Raw genomic sequence first — 11,266 nt, forward strand, 5'->3', positions numbered from 1 at the left:
AGTTTCATAATTTTATTAATTCGATTTCATAAATTATCATACTTCCTTTTTAGTTTCAAGAAGAAGAAGAACGCAGGACTCTTGAAGATTTAAGAGTTTCTGATTTTTTCTTTTAGAAAATTCGTGTTCGTAGAAAACACAAACAATATCAGATAACGAACATAAGACGTTTTTTTGGTCAAGCAAAATGTGAATTGTTCTGTTTCTTTGATCAATAATAAATACTATGATAATTGTTTCAACACATTAGAAAAGAATAAATTTCTATTGAAAAAGTAGAATCTAGTCGTTATATCTTGCTTAATCTAAGCTTTCTTCATTTTTAAGACAACTTTCATTTTCTCTCCATGAACGTAACTACTTGTAATTGATTCAGCATCCGTGTTGTCACGACCCAAAAAAACATAAAGGTTGTGATGGCGCCGGACTTCACTGTCAGGCAAGCCAACAATAAATACTTAATTGGGTTCTCATTTTGTTACTTTTGAAATCATATTTTTCTTTCAATTTAAATCGTAAAAGATGAAGTTTACAAAAAATAAATAAATAATAGTATCTTTAAAATTTTCAATACAGCACAACCCATAATCCTCCCAAAACCCGATGTCACAAGTGCATGAGTATTAACTAGGAATATATAATAAAATACAACAGCTGTCCGGAATACAAATTGGACAGCAAAAATGTAAGTACTTTGGGGGAGACTCCGTTGGCTGCAAATCGTCGTACAGAATACAGCTCACCTAAGTCCCCGCTATAATCGCGCCTCTGCGCCCACAAGGCCGCTAAACATATATGTACCTACACAAAAATGTGCAGCAGGTGTAGCATGAGTACGTAAATCAACGCGTACCCAATAAGTATCCCGCCTAACCTCGAAAAAGTAGTAACGAGGGATCGACTCGGACACTTACTATGGGCTATAATGAGGACCGAGTTGGCCTAGTAAACATTACTAGCCTGTATTTTATTTTATTTTAAATTTTAATATTTATACTTAGAGTATTAAATTCTATTTTTATGTAATTATGTGCTTGTACAAACTTACTTCGACGTAATAAATTCTTCAAATAACCAACACATTATACTTCGTTGAATATCAAGAACATCGAAGACCTAATCAAAACTGAACTGACCAAGAAAATCGTATCCTACCGAATTAACTTTGGTTCGATATTTGATACATACAAAATAACATAACAAACTTCATAAATACTGAATCGAAGTACCAAATATCCATCCCTATTCCTCGCCCATGGCAAAACACGGCGGAGATCAAAGTCAACATACATGAGCTAATGAATGCTAGAAGAAGAAGAACAACAACCCAGTTAAATTTCACTAGTGGGGTATGAGGAGGGTAATGTGTACGCAGACCTTACCCCTACTCCAAGGGGGTAGAAAGGCTATTTTCAAAAGACCCTCGGCTCAAGAAGACGAAAAGAGGTAATATATTAGTATCATCAAAAGAAACCATGAAATAAATAAAAGCATCACTAGAACCAGAAAATAGATGAACAACAAAACAATAACCAATAGATACAACTCGACACTAAGAGGAACGAAAAAGTAGTGTGACCCAACATTAACCACTAACAGTCTAAGACTAAGTCCTAACAGACTAGCCTTACTCTGGTGCGCCATAGAAATATGTATAACTACCTCCTACCTTACAACCTTAATGCTCGACCTCCACAACTTCCTGTTTAGGGCCATGTTCTCGGTAATCTGAAGCCACGCCATGTCCTGCATGATCACCTCTCTCCAATACTTCTTAGGCCTCCCTCTACCTCTCCTCATACCTACCAAAGTCAGCCTCTCACACCTCATCACATGCTCATCTTGGCTTCTCCTCTGAACGTGCCTGAACCATCTGAGCCTTGCTTCCCGCAACTTGTCATCCATAGGAGCCACGCCCACCTTATTTTGGATATCTTCATTCTTAATCTTATCCATCTTAGTATGCTCGTTCATCCACCTCAACATCCTTATTTCAACTACTTTCATCTTTTGGATATGTGTGTTCTTAACTGGCCATCACTCAGCCCCATACAACATGGTTGGTCTGACCACCGCTTTATAAAATTTACCTTTGAGAATCGGTGGAACTTTCTTGTCACATAGGACTTCAGACGCTAACCTCTACTTCATCCACCCCACCCCTATACGGTGTGGGACATCCTCGTCGATCTCCCCATCCCACTGAATAACTGACCCAATGAACTTGAAACTGTCCCTTTTGGGGATGACCTGTGATTCAAGCCTCACGTCCATTCCCGCTTCCATCGGCTCGACGCTAAGCTTGCACTTCAGGTACTCCGTCTTAGTCCTGCTCAATTTGAATCCCTTAGACTCAAGGGCCTGCCTCCAAACCTCCAGCCTCTCGTTGACGCCGCCTCGCGTCTCATCAATTAGCACTATGTCATCAGCAAATAACATACACCATGGCACCTCCCCTTGAATATGTTGTGTCAGTGCATCCATCATCAGGGCAAATAGAAATGGGCTAAGCGCAGACCCTTGGTGTAACCCCATAACAATTGAAAAATGCTCCGAGTCGCCTCCCAGTGTCCTAACTCGAGTCTTAACTCCATCATACATATTCTTAGTCACTCGAATGTAAGTAGTAGGCACATCTTTTGCCTCCAAGCATCTTCATAGGACCTCTCTAGGAACCTTGTCATACGCTTTCTCCAGATCAATAAACACTATGTGCAAATCCTTCTTCCTATCCCCGTATTATTCCATCAACCGCCTAATAAGGTGGATAGCTTCCGTGGTAGAACTCCCCGACATGAACCCGAGCTGGTTGTCTGAAATAGACATCGTCCTCCTCACCCTCATTTCTATCACCCTTTACCAAACTTTCATGGTATGACTCAGTAATTTGATACCCCTATAATTGTTACAACTCTGGATACCACCTTTGTTCTTGTACAACGGAACCACCGTACTCCACCTCCACTCCTTCGACATCCTTTTCGTCCTGAAAATTATATTAAACAACCAAGTCAGCCACTCCAGGCCTGCTCTACCCATACACCTCCAAAATTCTACATTGAATTATGAAAAATTTTGTAATAAAATTGATTTACAACATTTAAATATTTGTTTCATTTTTTCATGTCTTTTGCTTTACAACAATCCTTCTTCATGTATAATTTTTCATAATTCAATGTATTGTTCCTTCATATGAATAATTGATTAAAACTACTCCTCCCGTCCTAGTTTACTTGTCCACTATTGAGTATTGACTTAGCACATTCCTTAAGAAATAAAAAATAATATGATAATTTTATTATATCACCCCTATTTATTATATGTTGAAAAATGAATTGGAAATTAGTAATACTTAATAAGAAGCGTAAAATATATAGGTATAACATGAACATTGATTTTTCAAACTGAACAAGTAAAAGTAGATATTTATTTTTAGTAGAATGGATAAGTAAACTTGAATGAAGGGACACAATTTTGGTGATTAAATACCACTATAGCAAAGGAATGCTTTAGAGGTGGAGGAAATCATTAACTAAGTTTCTTTCTTTTACTTTGTGGAAGACTGCTAGCATTGGAATAACAAGAACTTTGATAAGAATTTCAATATTTTGTTGAAATAATGTGAACTCTATAAAATGTCTTTTCTCAATCTAGTAAGAGGGGTTGGTTAAAAGAGATGGATTCCTTTTTAATGCATGTTTACCCGAAAAATCGGATAATGTTAAATTTATGTATGGTTATAAGGATATGTAATACCCTTTGATACAAAGATAACAATACAAGTATTTTGACTATGAGAATGAGAATGATGAACAGAAAATAGGATGAAGTAAGACAAGCACAAGGAGATATCTTTGTCTATAAGAAAAGGTATGTTGTTTTCCAATCTATCCCCCCCGGCTTTAGTGTTTACAAGAATCCCCCTTTTATAATAGAGAGTCATTACATTATTTATAACAAAAATAATAAAATAAAGCATATAGTGGAGAACCCATGATGATTTGTCTCTTTCTCTATTCCCGCCAAGATTCTCTCTCTTGGTGCGGTTGTAATGGCTCTTGTCTATGAGCTTGATACTGGCTCGAACTCGATACGGGCTCGAACCCGTCACTAGGTTGGCCCTTCGGTCTTGGCTCGAGTTCGACCTTCGGGGTGGGCGTGATGCCTTTCCGACCTCGAAGCAATGCCTCGACTCGATAAGATTATCGAGTCGACTCCTCGAGCAGCCTTCGGACTCGAGGCTCGTTTGTACCGTCTTCGAAGCTTATTGCCAAAATTCTTCTCTGACTTCTTGCCACTCGATCTCGATCGAACGTAGGAAAACCGAAATCTATTTTAACCGTATACAGATAGTTCTTTCGATTCTTATAAAGGATATGGTGAGAATCGACATGATCTTCGACGGTTCAATCAGACAACAAGCTGACATTTTATCAAGGACCAATTATGACGTATGTGATAGCTGTCCCATCGATTTAGTCTTTCAGGACATTTAATGCTTGTCAGATGATGGTCGGCCATTTCTGATATTGAACCGGCGTGATGCAAGCCTATAAATAACCCTTCCATCTAACTTTTACCTTTTTTACGCCTTCACTCTTCCAAATTCTCTTTATCTTTTCCCTCTGTTTCGTTGCCTTAGAGCCACCTACACCAGAGTTTCGGGTGCCGTCAATTTTTTTTTTACTTTCCTTTGCCTTTCTTCCTCTCATATCAATGTCTAAAACTTCAAAAACTATACCTCAGAAGGAGAAAGCTTCTTCTTCACGGCCGTCCGGTGACAAGGCACCGATGGAGCCGACCATTCACGACTATGTTCCCAGCTTGTGCACTCTAAAGATCGATTTTAAGGTTGAGAATCCTTCATCCGTTCCGGGTCGATGCGAGCACATGTCGATGTACACGTGCTCTATAACGGAGGGTCATCTCGAGGCCGTCAGAAAAGAATGCAACTGGGGTCCCGAGGTTGTGTTGCAGATTCCATCTCCCGAAGAGAACGTCATCACTCTTGTGGAGGGTTTTTTTAAGTGTTTACACTTATCCCTTCACGTTGGGACCCGTCGACCCGGTGATCATTTATTTTTGCAAAATATATCAGGTCACCCTCGGTCAAATTCATCCCTCTCTATGGCGTATAGTGATCTTACTTCGCTTTTTCTCTATCAAAGCCGGGGGGATGGATTTTTCTCTGAACCATCTCATACAACCTAATCAGACTTCACCGTCGGGCATCGAAGGCTTTGATGTCGAGCATCGACAAAGATAAGGATCGGGGTTGGATAGGTCGTTATTTTCGGGTGAGGACCTGTGACCTTATTCCGGAAGAGAAGATGTCGTTCCCCGAGGAATGGAATTTCGACCGTAAGTGTTTCGAGTTTGTTTTTCGTATCTTTTCCCGATTTTTTCTGATGTCTTTCTCTGATATTCAGCTGCCCCTTGGATGCCACAAGTGGTACCTGACCTCGAGGATTGGGTTCGGAAGTTAGCCTCGACTTCCTCTTATGCCGAACGCGCTTGGCGTGATTTGGCTAAAGGTAGATGGGAGGCCAAGAACCATGGTAAATTTTTTCTTCTTGTTTCCTTCGAAGTATTATTTGTGTTCTATTTGTTATTGATTTACTTTCATGTAGGTTTAACCAAGGATGCCTCTTTGAGGGCTTCGAGCGGTGAAGAAGGAACCAAGTCCCTGGTCCCGAAACCGGGGAAAGATAAGAAGCGAAGAGCTGCCTCTTTGTCAGAGGACCCCAAGCCCAAAACTCGGAGGGTGAGGAGGAAGTCCATTGCCCTTCCGATTGACTCGGTCCAACGACTGAGAGAAGAAGAAGAAGATAACGCCTCGACTTTGGTGATCCGATTTGCGAAAGCTATCGAAGTTGCTAGAGCTCCTGAGCTGATGATGGCTGTACCGGTCGGGGTCGGTCCTGAAATCCCAAGGCTTGATCGGAGCACCCCGAGTGATTTGCTTGGGGCTATGACAGTGGGTCATTCGCCTTCTCTTCCAACCTTTTCCGAGGAGGCGTTAAAGGAAGCTCGAGAATTGAAAACCCTCGATATGTGCGGAGGCTTTAGTGTAGGGTACCCTTTTCGGGATTGCTTCACTGTAGTCGATGATGCTTCCGATATTGGTGACGCTTCTCTTATGCTAGAGTAGGCCCAACGTTTCATTACTTGGGTGATGATTTTTCTACACTTGGTTTCTTTGTTCTTTTCCATACTTGACTTGTGTTTTTTCCCTACTTTGCAGGCCATTAGTAGGTTTCGAGTCGATCTTAGTCAGTGAGAGGCCGAGCTTCAGAAGGTCTCGGGTGAGAGAGATGCCTTGCGGATTCTTTTCAGCCAAAAGGACGAGGCTATAAAGGACCTCCAAGTGGAAGGGGCCGGACTATATAAGCAGGTGAGCCTCGTTTTGTTAAAGTATGGGTCTGACTCAACTGTGGAAGTTAACCCTTCGTTGTCTCAGCTGTAGCAAAAGGTTGAAAAGATTGGGTTACTTCAGGAAGAAGTTGATCAAATCAAAGCTGAATATAATCGGTGGAAGGAGACTATCGACCGCCTGGCTGCGGAAAAGGAAACCATTTTGACCAAATTACTATCGGCCAATGTTCAGCTTTGAAGCGTCAAGCAAAAGGGGTCGGCTCAGGCTAAGAGGATCGAGGAGCTTGAAACACGTCTTGCTGAGGCCAAGGAGGAGGTTGAGTCATCGAAAGTTATGGCGGATAAGTCCATTGCTGTGTATTGGGCCGATGCCGAGGCTGCTCATATGGAGGCACGGGAGGCGGCAGATACTGCCGACGCTCGAGCTCATTGGGTTGCCGAACTGGCTAAATGTAGGTCTCGGAGGGAGAATCTCGAGGAGATACATGCTCGAGGTTTCAATCTTACCGAAGAGATAAAAAGGGCAAAAGAGCTCGAAGCTGAAGCCTTGGCTTCTGATGATGATGATGGCAGTAGCAAGTAGGGCTGCTTATTGGGCAGATTGGGCGGTTAATTACTCTTAACGGTTTGGCTTAACGGTTATCGGCTTTTAAATGTATTAATCCACTAGCCACCCGATAAGATATCGGGCGGATTGGTATCAGTTTAGCTCTTATCGGGCGGTTTATCGGCCTAATTCAATCTATATTGCGTGCGTTAATTGTTTGTTGACCGCCTAGCATACAAATTCAGAATAAAAAATTACACATTGAGTCCAGACATACATGTCTGTTAATGCCTACATAAGAATGATGTAGTGTGTGATGTGGTGTAGAGTGAAAAAAGCAGAACACATTGTAGTTTACATTACATCCCAAAGCAGACTATGATATGATGTAATTAAGGAAAAAGTAGTTCTAATGGATATGCCACTGTAACTCTTGCTAGATATAACATGGATCATACAAGGATATCAAATTTTATTGAGGTAACTATGTGATTGCCTGGGTTTAGATGCAAAGGAATAATTTCAGTAGTTTAGCTCATTAAATATAATGGTATCTAAGCTTTTATTAATTTATTCATAGCACAAACGAAGCAAAATTACAATAAATGTGCGGTCCTTCCCTTTGTTTCTTGTTCATTTCTCTTAGAAAGGTAACAATATATTAATAATTAACACAAAGGCTGTGCTGGAGCCATATTTACAATTTTAAAAAGAAAAAATATGAGCTTGCTCTTCATAATAGGGCACTAAGATAGAGTGCTGGAAGCCTGGAAGTCGACGAGATAGAGTATTGCGGGTGGCTGCTGGAGTGCTGGTTGAATTTCTAGTGAAGCTGGTTGAATTATGGTCGAATAAAGAGAACCATAATTCTGCTGGTGGCTGCTTGCTGAAGTTTAGGCATTAGGGTTCTGGTTAACGGATTATCCGTTAAGAAAATTGAATAATCCGCCCCCAAACCGATAAGCCGTTAATAAAAAAAATTCAATCTGTTCCCCGTCTGTTAAACCGTTAACCCGATACCAATAAGCCATTAAGCTTCGATTTCGGTTCGGTTTTCGGTTTCGGTTCAGTTTTGAATGCCCCTAGTAGCAAGAGCGGATCCGAGGATGGGGAAGAGCCCGACAGAGAAGCGAACGCCCCTGAGGATGACCAGGAAGCTTAGTTCTTAATTAATTTTTTTTATATCATGCAGACAATTCTGTATATATACAACTTGATCGACTCATTTTTGTGAAGACTTTAATCAAATTTTGACTTCATAGTCTCTATGATCGATCGATTATTTTTTCAGACTTGAAGTGATGTAGCCCTTAGGCTTTCTAGTTGAGTCAATGATTCGAACTTGAAGAAATATAGCCCGTAGGCGTAATGGTCGAGTGAGTGCTCGCTCAAACTTAAAATGAAAGCAGCTTATAGGCTTATTAGCCGTTAAGTGAATGATTCGAACTCGACGTAATATAGCCCGTAGGCTTAATGGTTGAGCGAATGTTTCGAACTCGAAGTAATGTAGCCCGTAGGTGTAATGGTTGAGTGAATGCATGCTCGAACTCGAAATCAAAGTAGCCCGTAGGCTTATTAGTCTAGTGAATGTTTCGAACTCGAAGTAACATAGCCCGTAGGCATAATGGTCGAGTGAGTGCTTGCTCGAACTAGAAATCAAAGTATCCTGTAGGCTTATTAGTCGAGTGAATGTTTTGAACTCGAAGTAACATAGCCCGTAGGCATAATGGTCGAGTGAGTGCTTGCTCGAACTAGAAATCAAAGTAGCCCATAGGCTTATTAGTCGAGTGAATGTTTCGAACTCGAAGTAACGTAGCCCGTAGGCATATTGGTTGAGTGAGTGTTTGCTCAAATTCGAAATCAAAGTAGCCCGTAGGCTTATTAGTCGAGTGAATGTTTTGAACTCGAAGTAATGTAGCCCGTAGGCGTAATGGTCGAGTGAGTGCTTGCTCGAACTTAAAATCAAAGTAGCCCGCATGTTTATTAGTCGAGTGAACATTTTGAACTCGAAGTAATGTAGCCCGTAGGCGTAATGGTCGAGTGAGTGCTTGCTCGAACTCAAAATCAAAGTAGCCCGTAGGCTTATTAGTCGAGTGAATGTTTCGAACTCGAAGTAATATAGCCCGTAGGCATAATGGTCAAGTGAGTGCTCGCTCGAACTCGAAATCAAAGTAGCCCGTAGGCTTATTAGTCGAGTGAATATTTCGAACTCGAAGTAATGTATCCCGCAGTCTTAATGGTCGAGTGAGTGCTTACTCGAACTCAAAATCGAAGTAGCCCGTAGGCTTATTAGTCGTCGAATTTGTCTTGATTCTGATTGTGCAATAAATCTCAAAAATAGAGGAACTTTCTTGGACGTTGGTAAAGAGGGAGGACTTTCTTTGCAAGTCATTATACATGTGTTCACATTTTGCGCCTGGGTTCGGGCCAACCTGCATGAGCATGGTTCGTTTCGACCATTTGGCTCTTATAATTTTTCCTATGGGAACCCTGTTGTTGCGAAATAACTTTATTGCATCTGAACTCGATGTATTTGAGGGCCTACTGCCCCCCCAGTATTCGAGGTCGATTGTAAAGAAGCCTCGGATATTGTTGTAAGTGCAACACGATCAATGGTTGCCTCATTAAAAGCCTTGCCGAAAAATCCATTTGGGATAAAATCGGTCTAAGGGAAAAAGAGTGCAACGCGTACTTTCAAGTGAAATATCTATCTTAGCTCTTGTTCGGACTTCTGTAGGGGTCAGTTTCGAAATGTAAATGAATATGGAAAGGTCGTACCTTAGCAGTAGTATCGTTTTAGATGTGATACATTCCAGCTGCTTGATAACTGTTTGCCGTTTATAATGCCGAGCATGTACGATCCCTTTCCGACGTTCTTGAGCACCTGATATGGTCCTTCCCAATTTGGTCCTAGTTTTCCTTCCTTCGAATTTCGGGTATTGATGGTGACTTTTCTTAACACTAAGTCCCCGAGCTTGAAATGTCGGAGCTTGGTTCTTCGATTATAATATCTTTCGATTCGCTGCTTTTGGGCGGCCAATTGGACTGATAGTTTCCCTCTATTTTCCTTTAGCGTCGTTCAACCCCTTCTTTAGGTTTTGAATGATAGTTTTGTTCATTGACTCGGCCTGGCCGTTCCCACTGGGGTGGTATGGTGTTGATAGTATCCTTCTTATTTTGTGATCCTCGAAGAATTTTGTTACTTTGCTGCCAACGAATTGTTTCCCATTATCGCATACTATTTCGGCGAGTATCCCAAATCGGCATACAATGTGATCCCAAATAAAGTCTATAACTTCTTTCTCTCTTATTTTCTCGAATGCCTGCGCTTCAACCCATTTAGAAAAGTAGTCAGTCATAAATAAAATAAATTTGGCTTTACCTGGGGTCGATGGCAGAGGGCCGGCGATATCCATTCCCCATTTCATGAACGACCATGGGGATAGGACTGAGTGAAGTTGTTCTCCGGGTTGATGGATCATTGGCACAAACCTTTAACATTTGTCACATTTTCGAACAAATTCCTTCGCATCTTTGTCCATATTGATCCAATAATACCCTGCTCTGATTATTTTTCGAACTAATGTATCAGCACCGGAGTAATTCCCACAAGTGCCATCGTGCACTTCCCGTAGGATGTAATCGGTATCTCCTGGGCCCAAGCATACTGCCATTGGCCCATCGAATGTTCTTCGATATAGCTTTCCGTCGGAAGCCAACGTGAATCGAGCTGCTCTAGTCCGTAGGGCCCTGGAATCTTTAAGGTCCGATGGAAGTTTTCCGCTCTTTTAGTATTCAATATACTTGTTTTTCCATTCCCAGGTTAAGCTTGTAGAATTTATCTCGGCGTGACCGTATTTGATTACCGATCCCGAAAGTAGAACGACAGTCCCCGAGCTCAAGTCATCTACCTCGACCGACCATCCCAAATTCGCAAGCGCATCAGCCTCATTATTCCGTTCTCATGGAACATGCCGTATAGTACATTGTTTGAAATGGTGCAAAGTGACACGTAGTTTGTCTAAATACCTTTGCATTCTACCTACTCGGACTTCGAAGGTTTTGTTTACTTGACTCACCACCAGGAAAGAGTCGCAATTAGCTTCGATGACTTCTGCTCCCAAGTTTCTAGCTAGCTCGAGACCGGCAATCATGGCTTCATACTCGGCCTCGTTGTTAGTCAACCTGGTAGTTTTAATAGATTGTCTAATAGTGTTACCCATGGGCGATTTCAAAACTATGCCTAGTCCGGACCCTTTTACGTTCGAGGCTCCGTCCGTAAAAAGGGTCCATACCACCGATGATGTACCCGCTTTCAACAAGAGTTCTTTTTCGACTTTCGGT

The sequence above is a fragment of the Nicotiana tomentosiformis genome, chromosome 2, assembly GCF_000390325.3.
Source record: "Nicotiana tomentosiformis chromosome 2, ASM39032v3, whole genome shotgun sequence".
Taxonomy (NCBI): Eukaryota; Viridiplantae; Streptophyta; class Magnoliopsida; order Solanales; family Solanaceae; genus Nicotiana; species Nicotiana tomentosiformis.